Source organism: Palaemon carinicauda, chromosome 3 (genome assembly GCF_036898095.1).
Source record: "Palaemon carinicauda isolate YSFRI2023 chromosome 3, ASM3689809v2, whole genome shotgun sequence".
NCBI lineage: Eukaryota > Metazoa > Arthropoda > Malacostraca > Decapoda > Palaemonidae > Palaemon > Palaemon carinicauda.
Genome location: NC_090727.1, coordinates 24,967,440 through 24,990,180, shown reverse-complemented (window position 1 = coordinate 24,990,180; position 22,741 = coordinate 24,967,440). Strand labels below are relative to the sequence as shown.

The 22,741-nt window shown below is 33.7% G+C and overlaps 1 long non-coding RNA gene across 2 annotated transcripts; it reads right to left on the bottom strand.

Moving 5' to 3' along the window:
• Positions 1-871: 871 nt before the first annotated feature.
• On the bottom strand, positions 872-22,583 carry LOC137638231 (uncharacterized). 2 transcript variants are annotated; one of them, XR_011043933.1, is made up of 4 exons: positions 22,516-22,583; positions 8,656-8,839; positions 8,020-8,148; positions 872-7,130 (listed from the first exon to the last, which is right to left on the bottom strand). It is a non-coding gene; the product is annotated as an uncharacterized lncRNA (long non-coding RNA). The 2 variants fall into 2 exon arrangements; XR_011043932.1 differs by having other exon boundaries at positions 872-8,148.
• Between the last annotated feature and the right edge of the window lie 158 nt (positions 22,584-22,741).

Sequence of the window (22,741 nt, the reverse complement as noted above, 5' to 3'; positions counted from 1 at the left end):
TTTCATCGAAAAATAATTTTATTTATTAAAAGACTTTTGAAAAACAATCAGAATTATAAAATATCTTATTCATTGGGTATCATTTGTAAATATCATTGCTTATGGTCAATGCAGAAGACTGGAACTTGTCCAATAAAAACGAATTGTTTGAAAAAACCTTAAACTTTTCCATATTATAAAAAGAATATTTTTATAACTATATTTAACTCAACACCTTGCCTATCACCTCATCTTAATGTGGCCACGTAAGAAATTAATATATTAAAAGATTCATAAAATAACTTTATAATTTTGACAATCTATAGATAAAAACAATTAGGATAGACCAATCTGGTAAAGTGAGCAAATGATAAAGCTATTTAAAAATTCTTTAGATTTAATCTATAATTAATGCAAAAACAAGTGAAATTACTTTTGATTAACCTGCGGATTTGCTATTTCATATATTTATTTAATTACTCATTATGAAAATCGTTGAAATCTACGATTCAACTATGGAATTAATTTAGGCACCAGAATTATTTAGATTATTCTCAAAACGCTTTGATTTGAAACTTCCCTTTGGCCAATTATGGAAGGAAACTGATATTGTCTGTCATGAAATTTGAATTCTTAGAGCTGTCTACTGAACAAAGTTTACCTTAATCTCATGATTTAAACCCAATCTTATTATTCAAACTCAATCTCATGATTTAAACTCAATCTCATGATTTAAATTCAATCTCATGATTTAAACTCAATATCATGATTTAAACTCAAATGATTTAAACTCAATCTCATTATTTAAACTATATCTTATTATTTAGACTTAATACCCTATGGTTTACTATAAATCTAGATTAATTTTATGGTTTTAACCTGAGGTACACACACTTACTAACCTTGATTTAACCAGAGAAAACCTAATCTAAGTGTCTCACTAATATAACCTTTACACAGATCTATTAAAATCAGTAACCAATTAAACTTATTTTCCCTAAAGACAAAACTAGTAAGAGACACTAACTCCTTTCTCTAGACTAGATCCTCCTTCTCTTAACACTTACTCCAGACATCATCCAACCATCCGTTCATTGCTTGTTACAAGTTTACTGATGTACAAGGAATGCATTGTCCTGCATTCATTAATTCCTAAATTCAATCCCAAGGTTTAATTTTAAGTGGTAGAGCAGCAACATAAGTGGTAGAGTAGCAACATAAGTGGTAGAGTAGCAACATAAGTGGTAGAGTAGCAACATAAGAGGTAGAGTAGCAGCATAAGTGGTAGAGTAGCAACATTAAGTGGTAGAGTAGAAACATAAGTGGTAGAGTAGCAACATAAGTGGTAGAGTAGCAACATAAGTGGTAGAGCAGTAACATAAGTGGTGGACTCTCAGAGATGACTGTCATGAACCAATGATCAAAAAGTTTTCCAAAAACTTTTTCGTATTACATAGTGACAAACTGACCTATTTCTTGTCCCCTTCAAGTCACTCAGAGATGACGTTAATATCTACATTAAAATCAATGGAAAAACAGACATTTGAAAAGTGTATTGTACCATATTATGAGAAAATTATAATTAAACTACCATTTTGTTAAAGTTAATTCCGCCAATTATTAATTAAAATCAACCAATTGAAATTCAAAACTTTCCAGCCAAATCAACATAGGTCTTCCGTATTTCGCATCGATATGAAAATAATGAAACGTTCAACATAACTCGAAAAAGTTACTAATTTCAAAAAATGAAATTGGCTTAATGGGTTGGTATTTGAAATGCTGAGTGACATGAAATATCAAGACATTAAAATCTCTAAAAACTGATTTTTCAGGATTTTTCTTATAGTACTTACATTAAATCTGATAATTTGCTTTGAAGATTAGTGAACTAACTTCTAGTTTTATATTACCCTAAGTTACTACACATTTACTCAACATGGACCTAAGTTAACTAATGTTTTAAACAGTTTTAATCAACAGTTTATGACAATCTTAAATATATTAGCATTTAAACGTAAGGGACTTTAGCATAAGCAGATCAGAGTTTATTAAACTTTGTTAATTCAACAGTTTTTGGCTTTAGTTGTCTGGAAAGAATGGCGTAGAAATTATGATGTTATAATAAATAACTTAAATTGTATATTCAAATCTCAAGTGTCATTAAAATCAAAAGAAATTGGCGAGTTATATAGTTTATTACAATATAAACACCAATTCTCTGAGTTGATGTTTTGTACAAGCTTCAGAGGCTTATCAGATTAGGTCTAAGTTTTCTGAACTACAAAGTTTCCTTGCATAAAATGAATATAACTTCAGAGAGGTTAAGTTTTGTAAATTACTACACAAGATACATTCCTGCACATCAGTATTATAGTACGTTTATAAAGTCTAATCTCAAAAAGTCATACTTCAGTTTAGATCCTTTGCCTAATCCTGCATAAATTTTAGAAATACTTAACCGAGAGCAGATTAAACTAAATGAAATTGAAGCCATAGGATTTAACCCTAAATAAACATCCCCTAAGCTAGGTTACCTGATCCTGAATTACACAAATAATGACTTTAATAATCCCTTAATTCCTCTCATCAACATTGGCACTAACTCCCCACTAAAAACTAAAACTATACCAACAACAATATACTCAAGAATGTATTACACACTTCTTCTAAAATGACTCACAGCAGTTCTTTATCCCTTCTTTATGTCCTGAACAGAAACAGTAGGAATCAGATATCTTGGGACATTTATAGTCCCAGCTGGACCCCTTTTCAGAGAGCTCGGGTTTCTCTCAGTATAATGGAAAGCACTGGATTGCAAGACTGATTCCGTCAACACTTTTTGAGAAAGTTATCTAAAATTTTAAAACTAAATTAAAATATCTCTACAACATTTTGATTTTCATTGACAGATAAAATTGAAAAATTAAGCAGTTACTAATTTCACATAATCATTGAAAACTCACATATTCTTGGACAAAATTTAAATCACTCTCTTGACAGAAATAATTTCACAACTCAATTTACACAATACATGACAAATTTGATATAGTTTGATTTTAAATGACAGTGTATACATAACAGAAACCTGTTCAATTTGACATTACAATCTCCTACAATTCAAGATTAAAGATTTTTTAAAAAGTTTTAAATTAAATTTCAAAAATATATAAAAGTATGAAACAAATTTTTAAAAATCATTTGAGGCTTTAAAGATCCTTTAACAAGACTGAATTATTATCATGGCTAGAATTGACAAGACAGAATCTACCCTGACAAGATTTCAGAGAAATCAAATTGGACTAAACATGTTCACCATAGCACAGAGTCTAGCATTTTGACAATACAACATACACAAGTTAACAATTTTCTTCTCTCATTAAACCAGCAAAAGAATGAGCGAGTTCCGTACATGGGAAGTTTATAAACAGCCTAAATGAACAGTGGTTCCAGTCAAAAGCAAGATATATACTTCATGGGCCCTCTGGCCTTTCAGTGGTGAGGAATATGGCAAATACTGATACCAGAAGAGGGAGGGGGACAGATGGGGAGGGAGGCTCAGTCATATGAACGTTCCCTTTATCTTTTGAATCTTTCCAAATTGGGAGGGGTAGGATCAAGGAGTGGGAATGGGAGTTCTGAAACTTTGATTAAGTATTAGAGAGAACAATAATCTGATTCGAACCCGTCATTTAAAAAAATCAAAGTTAATTTCAAGGTATGTTCATGTAGCTTAAGAGAAGATGAGGAATAATACTAATACTAGCCAAAGCCCTACCATTTCACACACTAACATGCTAGCCCTCCCACTTCCTAGCCGCCTACTAGCCATTTCACCCCAAAGCCCAACTAACCCTTTCAGACCAAAGACCTAGTCATTTCACACCAAAGTTTCTTAGCCACTTCACACCAAAGACCTCCTAGCCATTTCACACCAAAGTCTTCCTAGCCCTTTCACAGGAAAGCCCTTCTAGGAATTTCACACCATAGCCTTCCTAGTCACTTCACACCAAAGCCCTCCTAGCCATTTCATACTAAAGCCCTCCTATCCATTTACACCAAAGACCTTCTAGCCATTTCACACCAAAGCCTTCCAAGCCTTTTCACACCAAAGACCCCTTAGCCACTTCACACCAAAGCCCTCATAGCAATTTCACACCAATGCCCTCCTAGCCACTTGACACCAAAGCTCTCAAATCCATTTCACACCAAAGACCTTCTAGCCATTTCACACCAAAACCTTTTCACACCAAAGACCTCTTAGCCACTTCACACCAAAGCCCTCATAGCAATTTCACACCAAAGACCTCTTAGCCACTTCACACCAAAGCTCTCGTGGCCATTTCACACCAAAGTCTTATTAGCCACTTCACACCAAAGCCCTCCTAGCCATTTCACACCAAAGCCCTCCTAGCCATTTCACACTAAAGCCCTCCTAGTCATTTCACACCAAAGTCTTCCTAGCCCTTCCACACCAAAGCTCTCCTAGCCATTTTACAACAAAGTCCTCCTAGCCATTTCAGACCAAAGCCATCCTAGCCTTTTCACACCAAAGCCCTCCTAGCCATTTCACACCAAAGCCTTCCTAGCCATTTCACACCAAAGACCTCCTAGCCATTTCACACCCAAGCCTTCCTAGCCATTTTACACCAAAGACCTCCTAGCCATTTCACACCAAAGCCTTCCTAGCCATTTCACACCAAAGCTCTCCTAGCCATTTCACACCAAAGCCTTATTAGCCATTTCACACCAAAGCTCTCCTGGCCATTTCACACTTTAGCCTTCCTAGTCTTTTTACACTAAAGCCCTCCTAGCCATTTCACACCAAAGCTCTCCTAGCCATTTCACACTTTAGTCTTCCTAGTCTTTTTACACTAAAGCCCTCCTAGCCATTTCACACTTTAGCCTTTCCTAGTCTTTTTACACTAAAGCCCTCCTAGCCATTTCACACCAAAGCCCCTCTAGCCATTTGACACCAAAGCTCTCCTAGCCATCTCACACCAAAGCCCTCCTAACCATCTCGTCTGCCAACGATCACCTAAAACTATTCACTATTCTGTATTATCCAGCAATGTTCAATTCCTACTTTGATTCTTAGTATTTAAATCTATACCAATCAACAAATCAGCCTTTCGACCTTCCAAAAAGCTTAAAGTTTTTAGAACCATCTTTCCTAACCTCAAGTTTAAGCTTCTCTAACAATATCTAATCAAAATCTGAAAAAAAAACATGTACAATAACTTTTTGATAGGCCTATATTCTATAACTTTTTCTTTCATTCATAGTATACTCCTAAAATCCTCTCTATACATTAACTTAATATTGAGAGAGAGAGAGAGAGAGAGAGAGAGAGAGAGAGAGAGAGAGAGAGAGAGAGAGAGAGAGAGAGAGAGAGAGAGAGAGAGAGAGAGAGTAACATGGGGAGGATGGACATTTAATCAAATACTGAATCTTACAGATTTAGAAATAAAAGTTGGATAAGTTTTTATACAAATTAAAGACATTAAAATAGTTAATCTAGATTTTTAAATATAGGACCAATAAGGTATTTAAACTTTAGATTGCTTCAAATAAAGTTGTTAGTTATTATCCTTTATAAAATTTAAACTACAATATGGGGGATCAGCTATCAAAGGTAAACTATTGAAACTAGAAAGGGTTTTGTGTTAAGGAACCTTAAGCTTATAGGACAGATAGAAAAATTGAAAGGCTAAACAAGAACACACCTTGAAATAAGCATTTAAAGCAGCTCAATTTAAATGCCACAAACAGAAATAAATTATGTTTACCTAACTTAAACCTCATTTCCATCAACTGAATGTTTTGGCATCGGATAATTCAGTAATCTTATATAAACTTAATTCCTAATACAATAACACTACAGTTTGACAATTTTCCAACTAATTTACGACCATATTCCTACTTCCTGAACTTTAAAAAGGATATATATTGCAAACTAATACCTGCTTTAATATTCATAAAGGTTTTTCAAATCTTACTAAAAATACTCAATTCTTGAAAGTCAAAATTGACAAATAGAAAAAAAAATAGCTAAAACTTTGCTTCTGGGATCTCATAATTTGAATGTCCAATCCCACTAAATCATATAAGTAAATCCAGACTGAAATTTAACTGAAGCAGCCCTGCCTCTACCTGAAATAGCCCAGTCTATCTGAAATACACCACCCTCTATCTCAAATACAGTAACTCTTCCTTGAAATAGCCCAGCCTCTACCTGAAATAACTCCTACCTGAAATGGCCCTGCCTCTACATGAAACAGCCCTGCCTCTACATGAAACAGCCCTGCCTCTACATGAAACAGCCCTGTATCTACCTTAAACAGCCCTGCGTCTACATGAAACAGCCCTGTATCTACCTTAAACAGCCCTGCGTCTACCTGAAACAGCCCTGCGTCTACCTGAAACAGCCCAGCCTCTACCTGAAACAGCCCAGCCTCTACCTGAAATAACTCCTACCTGAAATGGCCCTGCCTCTACACGAAACACCCAAGCATTTGCCTGAAACAGCCCAGCAGCAACCTATAAAAAGCCCTGCATCTACCTGAAACAGCTCAGCATCTACTTGAAATAACTTCTATCAGGACGACCAAAAATCTAATATCTAAAAGACCTCAGGTTAGTTTACCCAATATTGCAATATTAGTGATTGACATGGATTTCGATAGACCTAAATTGATTCTTAAGTGAATTTTAGCCATAAATTATTCATTAAAGTAATTTTCAAAGGGATTTTAATCTATAAAAACTAAATTCATGAAATTAAAAATGAAAGAACTTAGGTAAATTAGTAAGCTGGCAATATAACTTAGCATGCTGTCCAAGACTTAAAACTTGAACAAGATACTCAAATCCTCATAGGGAGAAAATGGTGTCCTAGAAGTCCCACTTGCTCTGAAGGACTTTGCCAGGAGAGTCTGGATCCCAGAGGACTGTTCCAGAAGTTCCACTTGCTTTGAAGGACTTTGCCAGGAGAGTCCGGCTCCCAGAGGACTGTTCTAGAAGTTCCACTTGCTCTGAAGGACTTTGCCAGGAGAGTCCGGATCCCAGAGGACTAATCCATTGTAGTTCTCAATGTCCCTCATCCTTTTGGTTAGAGAGTTTGAAGCATCCTAGGAGAAGGCCACATTAACCTGAAAGGCAAAAGTGTTAATAGGAACTCACAGAATATAACTAATTAAGATTCATAAGGCACAAATTGAGTACTGTTTTCGGTCATTTTTTAAAGCAATAATATGTTTTTCATAATTCAGATCAACTGAAAACAAATCAGGATATTTAATCCCCCAAAAGTAGAATATTTTAAGCTAAAAAATTTAGAGATTTTAAGCCCCCAAAACGAAGTCACAAAACTTATGATATTCTAAAGACCAATAGATTATGATATTTCAGCGAATAAGTTAGAGTATTTCAAAGCAAAAAGAGAAAATCGGGATATCTTAAAAGAACAAATAAAAAAGGTTTTGATTTTTGTTACAGAGCAAAAGATAAACTGGAAAGAAACCATTTTCACACACCAAAGCCCGCCTGAACAGACTTTTACGTGTCTATTGGAGGGCGAGAAATAAACCCCTAAAAGTTAAAGTAAAAAAGTAAATATAGAACTAAACTCTAAACTTACTCGAGTTTAAAAGCATTTAATAAAAAGCATGAGTTTAATCTGAGCTTCCAAACTAACGGGATTTACTACTAGAAAAAAAATAATAATAATAAAATTCAGCCAAAAAAAACGATTTTCTGATTAGTTTGAGTGAGTCCCATCACTTAAATTTCAATTTAAAGACTCCCCTTCCCGAAAATAATTCTCATAAAATGGAAAACCAGAATCCACAAAGTACTAAACCTTCAAAATCAGATATTTACTGAGTCCAGTCTTATATCCCATCTCTGTAACTCTTGCAACTTCACCCTAGTACCAAATGTTACAAAATCTAACCTAGGTTTCAAAAGCACACAACTTTCAAATTCAATTTGACCATCTTAAAGGAAGTTGACAATATTGGATCATTGAAGATGGCAAACTTAACTCGGGTCATACTGGAGACAGGAGACTGAAGACCTTCATCACAATCTTTCAACTTCAGGATCAACAGCGTCTGTCTTCACGTCCTCCAGGCTTCGGTGCCATACCACACAAACTGGATCACAAATCTGGAAGGAATTGAAAAGGATATTTCAATAGAATTTTTGCTTTTGCCTCTTTTACATAAGTCATTTTTCCTAAAATTATTTTGACAAAAAAAAGTAAACTTGAAGTAATGTTGTCCCAAAATAGTAGGTCTAATGGAGACCTAGAATTAAACTATACTTGCATACTTGCATTAACATTTTTCCCTTTACAAAAATGCATTTATTTAATCAAAGCTTTTACCAATTACTCGGGAATTAGTAGAAAAACATTAATAAGAAATATATATTTTGATCAAATACAGCTTAAGTGAATCCCACGAGGCCTATTACTTGTTTCAAATCAAGAAAAAATTAAATCTCACTGAATGGATTACCAATTCCTGGAAATAAAAAAGATCTTGAATATTATTTACTCAGCATAATCTAATATTGTTCTGTACGGGATTGAGGAACTGCATAACCAGCACTAAATGCCAGAAATCTAACCTATCTTCTAAAAAGCATAGAACTTTAAAACGAGGATTTTACCATTAATTAAAGCGAAGTTCACAGTATTAGTTCACCCTGGATGGTGTCATACGTAACTTGTCTCATTCATAAGACAGAGGATTCTCTTGTAGCGATTTCTCAACTTGTTGCATGACAGCCTTAGTGTCCTCTTCCAGTCATCAGTTTCTTATGAATTTAATACCAAGCAAACTGGAGCACAAATCTGGAAAGAATTGAAAAGGACATTTTAGAAACATTTTCACTTTTGCCTACTGTAATTCAATTAGATTTCTCCCAAAATAGTTTAAGATTCCTTCCAGCCTTAAGATGCTTGTCACTAGTTGACTATCCAATGTCAACAGCTGAGTTGACTGCCAGACATAAAAAACTATTTAGTTACAAGAGATTCCTGTTAGCACGAACAAATACAAGAGGTTTATTTGTTGAACAAGTCATAATTCATTGGTTGTATTAATTAAATTGTCAAAAAACACCACACCTAAAACTATTGGCCACAAATGATGGGGAACTAGTACACTGATGATATAATTCCTGAAGCGTTTTTGCCTTACTTTCCTAGTTAAAATTTCACAAATAACATATAACAATAACTACAGTATCATAGTTATAGTTGTAGATTGTTAGAAACCAAAAATGAATTATAGAGTTGCAAAAGAAATGGAAAGCAAAACTGTTTCCTCATAAGGATTACAGTTAACGTTAAATTAATGAATTCAATCAGAAATGATTAATATTTGTGTCCGACTGTGGGGGAATAGCCGTTCGGTCGTTAGCTTGACTAAAAGCTTTACCTATTTTTCTTCATAAATTAAAAGTAAATAACTTAATGCTACTTAGTATAGTAACTATTAGCGTTAATGATAAGTAAAATGAATAATTGTTTTGTTCATTAAATATAAGTAAGGTTGGAATTAAAATAAATTCCAACAAGATTGTGACTGCAGAATTGGGTCTATACTTCATGACATGTATCCCTGGAGTGAACAAATTGGAGGAACAGAATCAAGACGTCAAGTAAACCTATCTGGAAAGACTACGATGGACTGCAACAGCTTTACCAGGGGATTTGTGTGTTTCATACTTCTAAAGAAAACCTAGTAACGTTAGGTGGTCCTGGGATTACTAAAGAAATCTATATATTAAAGCCAATGCGTGACTGCAAGAATAGTTAAACTCGTTATTATTATTATTATTATTATTATTATTATTATTATTATTATTATTATTATTATTTGCGAAGCTACAACCCTAGTTGGAGAAAAAGGATGCTATAAGCCTGAGGGCTCCAACAGGGAAAATAGCCTAGTGAGGAAAGGAAATAAAGTAATTAACAATTAAAATAAAATATTTTAAGAACAATGAGATTAGAATAAATTTTTCATATATAATCTATAAAAACTTAAAAAACAAGAGGGAAATAAATAAAATAGAATAGTGTACCCGAGTGTACCCTCAAGCAAGAGAACTCTAACCCAAGATAGTGGAAGACCATGGTACAGAGGCTATGACACTGTCCTACCTACAGCAATTCATGTGACAGATTTCCTAAAAATGGTTTTGAGCACAATATCCACATTAACGAGTTCACATTTTGGTTATTATAGTACGTTTTAATAAATTACTTTGATTTTATGATTAAGTGTTTTATTAAGCTTTAAACTATCACCTAAAGATCCTCGCTTAGGGTGGTGGATCTTCAGACGAGAAAATTTTAAGATAGTGGATCTTCAGGTGATCCAAAAATCAATTAAACTTTACCTTTTAAAAGTAAGTTTGGCTACTAAGGATAACGCCAGTCGAGTCTGTCTCTTTCCAAAACCAAGCAGAAATAACTTTGGACAACCGATAACCGATTGTCCGGCTTGCATTGGCCAAACAGTGGACAAGTCCAGTCGTAACTTTCTGTGAAGTGTTATGTTCTAATGACCTCAGAAATACGTTACTAAAGAATAAGGCAAACTGAGACAATGACAAGTTCATCATGAACATCGTCATCACCTGTGTTATTTCCAGGACTGACTATTGAAACTCGCTCTGTTACCATCTCAAGTGACAACTTAAGATATTATGATCTTGTCTAACTTATTTTTGAACTCGTTTACCTAAGTGTTACTGTTCACTACATCCGCTGGAAGTCTATTCCAAGTATTTGCTATTTAAGAATGTCAAGAAATTTCCACTTTGAGTGGTGTCGTACCTTTTCAATTCCAGTTTGTGTCCGTTACCCCTGAACTGATTTGAATGAGCTGTAGTTGTTCTTTAGACTATCAAAAAGTTATTCAATTACAAAATGATTGAGAGAGAGAGAGAGAGAGAGAGAGAGAGAGAGAGAGAGAGAGAGAGAGAGAGAGAGAGAGAGAGAGAGAGAGAGAGAGAGGTCCTATAGTGATAAGGGTTCCCCTGTGTGATAGGACCACGAAACCAGCCCTTGAAGTTCAAGTTTTACAGTATATTCATATCAAACAATGGCTAATTACTGTTTACTTTTTATCTTGCAAGACTGCTATTATTATCAATACATAATTGTAAACGATGTTCACTAATTTACAAAACATAATTAATTTGATATGTCAAAACCAAGTAAATTATAAAAACTAAATGAAGGGTTTCCATCTAATGACACTCTATTCTAAGTTATCCCAACCACGAATAAGAAAAATATTTATAATAAAATAATTTCCATCCAAAAACTTATTCAAAACTTTATATTTCTTATTGAATTTAAAACTTAATAATTATCACAGCATTCCGAATTCACCAATGTTCAGTGGTGTTTTTTTTTTTTTTTTTTTTTTTTTTTTTTTTTTTTTTTTTTTTTTTTTTAAGCACTATTATGATAATTTAACTATTAACATCTATTAGTCTGTGTGATACACAAAATACTTATGATACGATAAACTGATTTTGTAGGTCCTGTAGAGAGAAGGGTTCCCCTGCGTGATAGGATCAGGAGAACAGCAATATAAGTATAGTAAGCAAGCATGAAAGTAAGTAAACATGTAAGTAAGCAAACATTCAAGTAAGCAAGCATGTAAACATGTAAGTAAGCAAGTAAACATGTAAGTAAGTAAGTAAGTAAGTAAACATATGAGTAAGTAAGCAAGTATGCAAGTAGACATGTAAGTAAGCAAGCAAGTAAACATGTAAGTAAGTAAGCAAGCATGTAAGCAAGTAATCATGTAAGTAAGTAAGCAAGCAAGTAAACATATAAGTAAGCAAGCAAGCAAGCAAGTAAACATGTAAGTAAGCAAGTAAACATGTAAGTAAGTAAGCAAGTATGCAAGTAAACATTTAAGTAAGCAAGCAAGTAAACATGTAAGTAAGTAAGCAAGCATGCAAGCAAGTAAACATGTAAGTAAGTAAGCAAGCAAGTAAACATGTAAGTAAGTAAGCAAGCAAGTAAACATGTAAGTAAGTAAGCAAGCAAGTAAACATGTAAGTAAGCAAGCAAGTAAGCAAGCAAGTAAGGTTAGGTTGCAAGCAAGTAAGTAAGTAAGCAAGCAAGCAAGCATGTAAGTAAGTAAGTAAGGAAGCATGCAAGTAAACATGTAAGTAAGCAAGCATGCAAGCAAGTAAACAGGTAAGTAAGCAAGCAAGTAAACATGTAAGTAAGTAAGCAAGCAAGTAAACATATAAGTAAGTAAGCAAGCAAGTAAACATGTAAATAAGTAAGTAAGTAAGCAAGCAAGCATGTAAGTAAGTAAGCAAGCATGCAATTAATATATAAGTAAGTAAGCAAGCAAGCAAGTAAACATGTAAGTAAGTAAGTAAGTAAGTAAGCAAGCATGCAAGTAAACATGTAAGTAAGTAAGCATGCAAGCAAGTAAACATGTAAGCAAGCAAGTAAACATGTAAGTAAGTAAGCAAGCATGTAAGCAAGTATTCATGTAAGTAAGTAAGCAAGAAAGTAAACATATAAGTAAGCAAGCAAGCAAGCAAGTAAACATGTAAGTAAGCAAGTAAACATGTAAGTAAGCAAGTATGCAAGTAAACATTTAAGTAAGCAAGCAAGTAAACATGTAAGTAAGTAAGCAAGCATGCAAGCAAGTAAACATGTAAGTAAGTAAGCAAGCAAGTAAACATGTAAGTAAGCAAGCAAGTAAACATGTAAGTAAGTAAGTAAGTAAGCAAGTAAACATGTAAGTAAGTAAGTAAGTAAGGAAGCATGCAAGTAAACATGTAAGTAAGCAAGCATGCAAGCAAGTAAACAGGTAAGTAAGCAAGCAAGTAAACATGTAAGTAAGCAAGCAAGCAAGTAAACATATAAGTAAGTAAGCAAGCAAGTAAACATGTAAATAAGTAAGTAAGTAAGTAAGCAAGCATGTAAGTAAGCAAGCATGCAATTAATATATAAGTAAGTAAGGAAGCAAGCAAGTAAACATATAAGTAAGTAAGTAAGTAAAAAAGCAAGCATGCAAGTAAACATGTAAGTAAGTAAGCATGCAAGCAAGTAAACATGTAAGTAAGCAAGCAAGTAAACATGTAAGTAAGTAAGCAAGCAAGCAAGTAAACATGTAACTAGGCAAGCAAGTAATTAAGCAAGTAAACATGTAACTAGGCAAGCAAGTAATTAAGCAAGTAAGCAAGTAAGTAAGCAAGCAAGCAAGCAAGTAAACATGTAAGTAAGTTTAGCAAGCAAGCAAGCAAGTAAACATGTAAGTAAGTAAGCAAGCAAGTAAACATGTAAGCAAGTAAGCAAGTAAGCAAGCAAGCAAGTAAACATTTAAGTAAGTAAGCAAGCAAGTAAACATGTAAGTAAGTAAGCAAGCAAGCAAGTAAACATGTAAGTAGGTAAGTAAGCAAGCAAGTAAACATGTAAGTAAGTAAGTAAGTAAGTAAACATTTAAGTAAGTAAGCAAACAGGTAAGCAAGTAAGCAAGCAAGTAAACATGTAAGTAAGTAAGCAAGCAAGTAAACATGTAAGTAAGTAAGCAAGCAAGTAAACATGTAAGTAAGTAAGTAAGTGAGCAAGCAAGTAAACATATAAGTAAGTAAGTAAGCAAGCATGCAAGCATGTAAACATGTAAGTAAGTAAGTAAATAGGCAAGTAAGTAAGTAAGCAAGTAAACAAGTAAGCAAGCAAGCAAGTAAACATATAAGTAAGTAAGCAAGCAAGCATGCAAGCAAGTAAGTAAGTAAGTAAGTAAGCAAGCATGCAAGTAAACATGTAAGTAAGTAAGCAAGCAAGCAAGCAAGTAAACAAGTAAGTAGGCAAGCAAGTAAGTAAGCAAGTAAGTAAGCAAGCAAGCAAGCAAGTAAACATGTAAGTAAGTAAGCAAGCAAGCAAGTAAACATTTAAGTAAGTAAGCAAGCAAGCAAGCAAGTAAGCAAGCAAGCAAGCAAGTAAACGTATAAGTAAGCAAGCAAGCAAGCAAGTAAACATGTAAGTAGGTAAGTAAGCAAGCAAGCAAGCAAGTAAACATGTAAGTAGGTAAGTAAGCAAGCAAGTAAACATGTAAGTAAGTAAGTAAGTAAGTAAACATTTAAGTAAGTAAGCAAACAGGTAAGCAAGTAAGCAAGCAAGTAAACATGTAAGTAGGCAAGCAAGTAAACATGTAAGTAAGTAAGCAAGCAAGTAAACATGTAAGTAAGTAAGTAAGGAAGTAAGCAAACAGGTAAGCAAGTAAACATGTAAGTAAGCAAGCAAATAAACATGTAAGTAAGCAAGCAAGCAAGCAAGTAAACATATAAGAAAGTAAGTAAGTGAGCAAGCAAGCAAGTAAACATATAAGTAAGTAAGTAAGCATGCAAGTAACCATGTAAGTAAGTAACTAACCAAGCAAGCAAGTAAACATATAAGTAAATAAGTAAGTAAGTAAATAAGTAAGTAAGCAAGCAATTAAACATGTAAGTAAGTAAGTAAGTAAGTAAGCAAGCAATTAAACATGTAAGTAAGTAAGTAAGCAAGTGAGCAAGCAAGTATGTAAGGATGTAAGCATGTAAGCAAGTAAGTAAGTAAGCAAGCAAATAAACATGTAAGTAAGTAAGCAAGCAAGTGTGCAAGGATGTAAGGATGTAAGTAAGCAAGCAAGCAAGCAAGTAAACATGTAAGTAAGTAAGTAAGCAAGCAAGTAAGTAAGTAAGCAAGTAAACAAGTAAGCAAGCAAGCAAGTAAACATATAAGTAAGTAAGTAAGTAAGCAAGCATGCAAGCATGCAAGCAAGTAAGTAAGCAAGCAAGCAAGCAAGCAAGTAAACATGTAAGTAAGCAAGCAAGCAAGTAAACATGTAAGTAAGTAAGTAAATAAGTAAGCAAGCAAGCAAGTAAACATATAAGTAAGTAAGCAAGCATGCAAGCAAGTAAACATGTAAGTAAGTAAGTAAGCAAGCAAGTAAACATGTAAGTAAGCAAGCAAGCAAGCAAGTAACCATGTAAGTAAGTAAGTAACCAAGCAAGCAAGTAAACATGTAAGTAAATAATTAAGTAAGTAAGCAAGCAATTAAACATGTAAGTAAGTAAATAAGTAAGTAAGTAAGTAAGCAAGCAATTAAACATGTAAGTAAGTAAGTAAGTAAGTAAGCAAGCAATTAAACATGTAAGTAAGTAAGTAAGCAAGTGAGCAAGCAAGTATGTAAGGAAGTAAGCATGTAAGCAAGTAAGTAAGTAAGCAAGCAAATAAACATGTAAGTAAGTAAGCAAGCAAGTGTGCAAGGATGTAAGGATGTAAGTAAGCAAGCAAGCAAGCAAGTAAACATGTAAGTAAGTAAGTAAGCAAGCAAGTAAGTAAGTAAGCAAGTAAACAAGTAAGCAAGCAAGCAAGTAAACATATAAGTAAGTAAGTAAGTAAGCAAGCATGCAAGCAAGTAAGTAAGCAAGCAAGCAAGCAAGCAAGTAAACATGTAAGTAAGCAAGCAAGCAAGTAAACATGTAAGTAAGTAAGTAAATAAGTAAGCAAGCAAGCAAGTAAACATATAAGTAAGTAAGCAAGCATGCAAGCAAGCAAGCATGCAAGCAAGTAAACATGTAAGTAAGTAAGTAAGCAAGTAAGTAAGTAAGCAAGTAAACAAGTAAGCAAGCAAGCAAGTAAACATGTAAGTAAGCAAGCAAGCAAGCAAGTAACCATGTAAGTAAGTAAGTAACCAAGCAAGCAAGTAAACATGTAAGTAAATAATTAAGTAAGTAAATAAGTAAGTAAGCAAGCAATTAAACATGTAAGTAAGTAAATAAGTAAGTAAGTAAGTAAGCAAGCAATTAAACATGTAAGTAAGTAAGTAAGTAAGTAAGCAAGCAATTAAACATGTAAGTAAGTAAGTAAGCAAGTGAGCAAGCAAGTATGTAAGGAAGTAAGCATGTAAGCAAGTAAGTAAGTAAGCAAGCAAGTAAACATGTAAGTAAGTAAGCAAGCAAGTATGCAAGGATGTAAGGATGTAAGTAAGCAAGCAAGCAAGCAAGCAAAGTAACTAAAGTAAGCAAGCAAGCAAATAAGCAAAAAAACTTATATTACCGTCGGGAAACTAAGAAACGAACATACTAAAAGTTGCTAAATATTCCCAGTAAAAAGTAATTTCCTATTTTTTCCAACATTCTAAATGTTCCGTAAAAATGCTTAGTAAGTTGTCATATTGTTGTTGTTGCTGTTGTTGTTGTTGTTGTTAATATGGAGCCAAGCACATGGTAGAAGGAAGACAGGGTACAGTCAAACTGGACTTGGATTTTGTATTTAGAGTCAAATTAACAAATAGAGATATGGACTGGGAAATTAACTATACAAATAGAAGGGGATCAGTGCAAAGGTTAAGGGAAGGTTTAATAGAAGTGACATTAGATCTGCAATTAATTTCCAGGGGTCTGACACACTAGTGATTTCGAAGGCCCAAGATAGAAAAAGGATAGTAAAAATATGCATGATTGAATAGATATGCAGTGACTGGATGTCTGAATGATATAGATTAGTGAAGGGGGAACATAAAGATAAAACAAGACCATTACAAAGAACAACCACTATTGTGTCAGATGGGTGAAGGTATTGTTTATTACCCTCTGCCAACGTAGTTGGAAGGAGGTTGTGTTTTACACCCTGTTTGTGTGTGTGTGTTTGTGAACAGCTTCTTGGCCACAATTTTAATCTTAGAGTAATGAAAATCGCAGGGATTAACTTTTATATAATAAGCTGGAAAGAATTAAATTCTAATAGGTCAAGGTCACGGTTAAGAAATAGGTTCTATTAGGTCAAGGTCAAAGGTCAAGTAAAATATCCAATTCACGTCATCAGCCATAAGTTTGGACATCGTTGTCACAGAGACTTCAAACTTGGTTCATTTTTGAGTGTGTGAAATCCACGCCAATTAATACAAAGATCATGGTCAAGGTTGAGCAAAACGTCGAAAAATAAGCTGCTTTAGCGGAGGTCTGCACTCTACTGAGTGCCCCTCTAGTTCGTATAATATATGGCTAAACAGCAAAATGTCTAAATTACATTTCGATATCATCGTCACAGACGCGAATCTAAATTTTTCTTTGCAAATTTCCAGGACACAGCGGCCATTTTTAATTTATTATTCACAAGTTCAGCAAAATTCACAAAATAACTGAACCTATTCCCAGCATCATTGACTGAAAAAGTCAAGTCATTGGATTCTCTTTCGAAAAAGATTGAATCCTTTGATGACGGTTCAACACTTCTTCTATTGCATCCTTTACGAATTTCTACGTCCTACCGCAAACATATACAATCAACAACTTACTTTTCCCTATCCTGTGAATAATACAATTCATTAATACTATATCTCCTCCCCATGCACGTTTTCCTTGAGCTTTCAAAAGCAATTAGGTATAACTAAAGTAAAAAGTTCCACCCACCGCAGTGGTTTCTCTATGCATTATAATACCTCACATATATCAACTGTAGGATATGCCACAGCGTTTTACGTTTTTAGTTAAGTTGGCGCTACACGTTTTCTCTGTTGATGATAAGGATGAGGAGATAAGCAAGCGTCGGGATTGCCTGATGTTTGTTTTGTATTTAATTATATACTTATGTGCACTATTTTGAATTGAATATTTCTATTGAATGGAAAACTGTATACATTTTTTGTTTACTTTTTTATATGAAAAAGAAGTATTGAGTTGGTACTGAAAAATATTGTATTGTTATTGTTGGTATCTGCCCAAAAGGCCGCGATTTATGCCCGCCTTGGCGCCTTTGTCAGTTCAGCGTGGGCAGGCTCTGGAAAGCACATGGAATTTCTGCATGCTGTGGTTCTGCAGTATTTGTGGTGTGCTGAGCTGCCCAGTGTACTCATCATAGTATTAAGTGACCAGTGTTGCTGTTAGCTAGGAGGCTGAATGCATCTGGTGGTACAGCAACTTGTACCAGTGGTTATCTGAGAATTTTAGCATTAGAATCGGCGTCTGGAAAATGTAAGTTTATTTTCTAGGTTAAGTGAACCTTACCTGTGGAATTACTGTATTGTATTTTACATCATTTACATTATTTTGTATTTACATGATATTTACAGTATATATATTGTTTTACATGAATATTAACATTATTTTTTTTGTATATTTATTGCTGCTTTTGTTTGCAGCGTCAAACCTCGCTGCTTTGATGGAATATATGAACACCTCAGAGGAAGAGTGTTTGACTTCACCATTAGTAAAACGCCGATATTCAGAACGTAGCTGCACTGGTGGTGCAGTGTTCTACATCAACTCTGATCTTATGTCCCTTAATGATTTGAATCAATAAACAGTGTTACTACAAATGAACTCTCCTTAATGAAGGTGTAAAGCAAATTATATTTCTCGGATGTATTTGAAGAGCATGCCCAAATCCTCTCCATCTACCCCTCATCATAATCTTCCCGAGAGAGATTAGTTCACCAAACTTTTACCTGGGCTCCACAAGGCACTAGATGAGTTGGAAGACCCAGGCCTACATGGTTGAGGAATATGAAGAGTGAAGTCAGAGGTGATGAAAAGAGAAGAGAGATAGAGACGACTGGCGAAATCTAACCGAGGCCTTTTGCGTCAATAGATGTAGGAGATGTTGATGAGTATGATGTACTTCAAGACATTTTGCGTTTAAGATATGAAAGAGCAAAAATCGAGATTTAACGAGAAATTTAGAAAAAAACTCGCCGTGCTTACTTTCAATTTGATGTTAATGGAATAATGACTCAACTGGGGTATGGATTTTGTTATCTAAGAATAGGAATTCCAATTAACGATCATGGTGTGGCCTCAATTTTACCTGGTGTAGTCTAAAGATGTCCACCCAATACCCAGGTGAAAACCCATCTGAATTTATTAATAAACTCTGGCTAATCTACTACGAATCTGCGACCAACATCTGAAAAATAATAGTAAATATCCCAATGAACATAAAACGGGAATATATACTAAAGCTAGATTGTATTTCAGTTTCAAAACCAAAACGAAAAATATTGAAAATTCACTTATTGACCGAACTAAACAAGAGGACATTTACAATCATCAGTACAGGCTAGACCACACTCTGGATCACAAACAAAAGGATCATTATGAACAAAGGCAATTTGAGAATATGTTCTAGATAAAACCACGATTATTGCAGGATGAGCAACACATTTGACATCGCCAACATAACCCATGAACACAAATATGCGATTCAACATAGACACGTACTTGAGAATTCTTCAATTGTGGAACCAATACTGAGATATCACTTTTCAATTTGTTTTGTACCGCATTGCCAAATGTGAACATTCAGTTCAATACGTGACCCAGTATCTGTCAAATTTGTACGTGAAGTTAAATTAACATTTATAACTGTTATAACATCTAAAAAAAAAAAAGTGTTTTTTCAGGGTTAAAACTCAACAGAAGCATTGTCCATTATAACCACTTTGAGACAGGTCAAACATATTTTTGTTGTTGGTTATTCTAGATCAGTTAAAACAACACATTTCTTTACACAGAAAATACTTTTATATCAATATACTATTTTTATTACTAAACTCTCTCATCTTGCCACAACCACAAACATTGAAAAAATCGAAACAAGTTACATATAAATTTTCGCTCCTTCGAATAAAGTTTTAGTCCACTAATGGTCAGACAGTATTGACGTTTGAAGCAATCGTCAACAGGATATTGCTGACAGAAATGTTCATATAAAACTACTCATTTCTTATTTAAGTGATTAAAAAATAACAAATGTAAAACAAAAACTTATTTCCTTAATATGAAACGAAAATAAGGCTTCCTATTTTCATATTAAAAACTGATTTTCTTTCAAAACTTCACAGACAACAAAGTACAAATATTTACAATACCACTTTTGCCTTACTGGTCGAAAAACAGACAATGAAATCTCCCCCTCTTTGATTACACTAAGAGTTTAGAGAATGATAAGACATCATTGATTGGAGCTTAATAGAAAATAAATCGTATCAATAAATGCTTTCCTAAATATATTCTCTCTTATCAGAATTACACAAGAAATTCGTCCTAATTTCTTACGATTACGTATGAAAACTTGCAAGGAAAAATGCGATACCTAAATCGTGGCTTTGTTTGAAAATGAAATAAATTGAAAATAAACATGAAACGTGTTTTATGCAAAATACCTTAGACTCTGTATACAATAAACGGACCTATATATGAAAAGCTATTTATAGTATCTAGTTAATTAGATTTATGAATTTTTCAGGAAAATCCATGTTTATTAACATATGTAATAATAATAATAATAATAATAATAATAATAATAATAATAATAATAATAATAATAATAATAATAATAATAATGAACAAGTTGAGCAACTCGTGCAAGACTGCCCATATCACCTAGAAACGTAAGCATAATTTAACAAAGAAGTACTCTTGAATTCGGTTCCTAAATTCTAACTTGAAATAAAAATTGTCACTGCTGTATGATGTCACAGCCTACATTCCACGATTGTGGAATCAATGCTCGAAAACTTTTGCGTCATTCTTTCCTACAATTTCAAATGTGAACAGTCAATTCATTGAAAATATGTAGGCCTTTAAACTAACATAATAATTGTTGCAGCATCTCCACTCATTCTCTCATGGTTAAAAAACAGAACTGATCCTTCATAACCACTACTAATTCAAAATATTTTTGCTGATAATCATTAAAGAGTTAAAGTCTCGCCTTCGATTCAAATTGTCCAAATCCACAAAGTATTAAAGACAGCATCGACATTTCAGGCAATCATGGCATCACTAATAACCATTTTTTCATAAATTAATATTGTCGCAAATAAAGCTAATCATCATTTAGTAACAAAATTAATTAATGCAGAATAAAGCCAACCTTTTACCTTGATACTGAAGGAAGACTTAATATTAATTACTGAATAAGGCTTTCCATTTACAGACTAAATTTTTTTGAAAATTCACTGACAACGAGTAGGTCCGTCCTCTTAAACGAAGAACAAATATACAGAAAACCAGTTCTGTCTGGTTGGTCGAAAAACAGGCAAGGAACCCCCCCCCCCCCCTTACAGTAAGAGTTTAGTCATTACTAATGAGGTAATTAGGCAATTATACGTCCGCTAATGGACGAGGAAAAAAAATAGGGTTGCTATCAAAATAGATCGTTTCTATAAAGGTTTTCACAAGAATAATTTCTAAAAATCTGAATAAAAAAAGCCGTGTTCCTACTTGTGCTTTTATCACAGTAATTTACTGCTTTCTTTTAACTTGGATTTAAATATATTGGCAGTATAGGGTACCTTAAGATCAAAACTAAGCCTCTTTTTTTACCAGACACTTCTGTGTAAGTGCATTTGCTGAGCTGATATGAGGCTGACTTTTGTGACTTACAAATAATTTATATCTTGGGATACACTTCCAAATATTTGATATTTTAATGGATTTGATGCTTAGAGAGAGAGAGAGAGAGAGAGAGAGAGAGAGAGAGAGAGAGAGAGAGAGAGAGAGAGAGAGAGAGAGAGAGAGAGCTTAATTGGTGGGAGTGGCTGGCCAAAGACTTTCAAACTAATGGAAGTGAGGCGATGGTTGTTCCTTAAAGCAAAATAATTGTATATATTTGTCATAAGGATTATATGTATTTGTATTCAAATGAATGATATATGTGAATTCATACAGCATGTGTATGCAAAATTATATCAAATCATTTATTTTTCTGTATTAGTAAAATAAAGAATGTGTGAATGTAGAGTTGTCCAATAGAATGTATTTTAGCTAATTAGCAAATAATTTTCTAACACACATCACCTGAAACTCTCTTTTCCTCCTTACACTTTTGTAATGAAAATAATTTGCACAAATCACAGTTTTCACTATAGTTTACACCATCATATTCACAACTTTTAAAATGTGAAAAATAAATAATCATATTTCTTACCAGATTAAATCAAAGTATGTGATTAAAAAGTTCTGTCGGTTTTTAATAAAACATTTTGCCAATATTAAAATGGTAGGCCTACGACCCTCTATTTTAACCACGGGAACAAAAATTCCATAAAAAGTATATGACATTTGATTTGCATTCTAAAATCTAGGCCTACAGCTACTGGGATTAGTATTATCTCAATTCCTTCTTATAGTAACAACTTCAATTATAGGTGATTACAGATTCCTTAACTGGAACTATAACCACACAGAGACTACAGTTATACACCATCTCATTAATTGAAAGTTAAAGCCACATCTGGAAACAATCTCATTTAATAACCACTCACTGATTAATGGTATTACCAACACAAGCTAAAAAGACCACTTTTGAGAAATGTCTTTTATAAAGTTTCTTCACCAATAAAAGACCCTTAAAGAAATTCGATGGTTTAACACATGGAAACCTACAACACATATAATATATTCGAATCTCCAGTATTTTGAGTCATTAAAGATACCACGAGAACATAATAAAATCAATGAAACCTTGTAAAATGTGTCCCTCCTTACCTAATGAAGCCTTCACTGTTTGCAGGATCACAAGTTAAAAGACGAGACTTTGCTTGGTTCCTTCTTCCTCTCTCTCTCTTCGTCTGAGAAATGAATCTTCTTCTACAGTCTACACAGTCAGGAACATCCCTAGACAATCCCTAAAAGTTCCCCAGACCAGAAGTAATTTCTCCAGACATTTTTCAACACAATTAAATTTACAGTCTATTAAATGCTGTACAGTGTA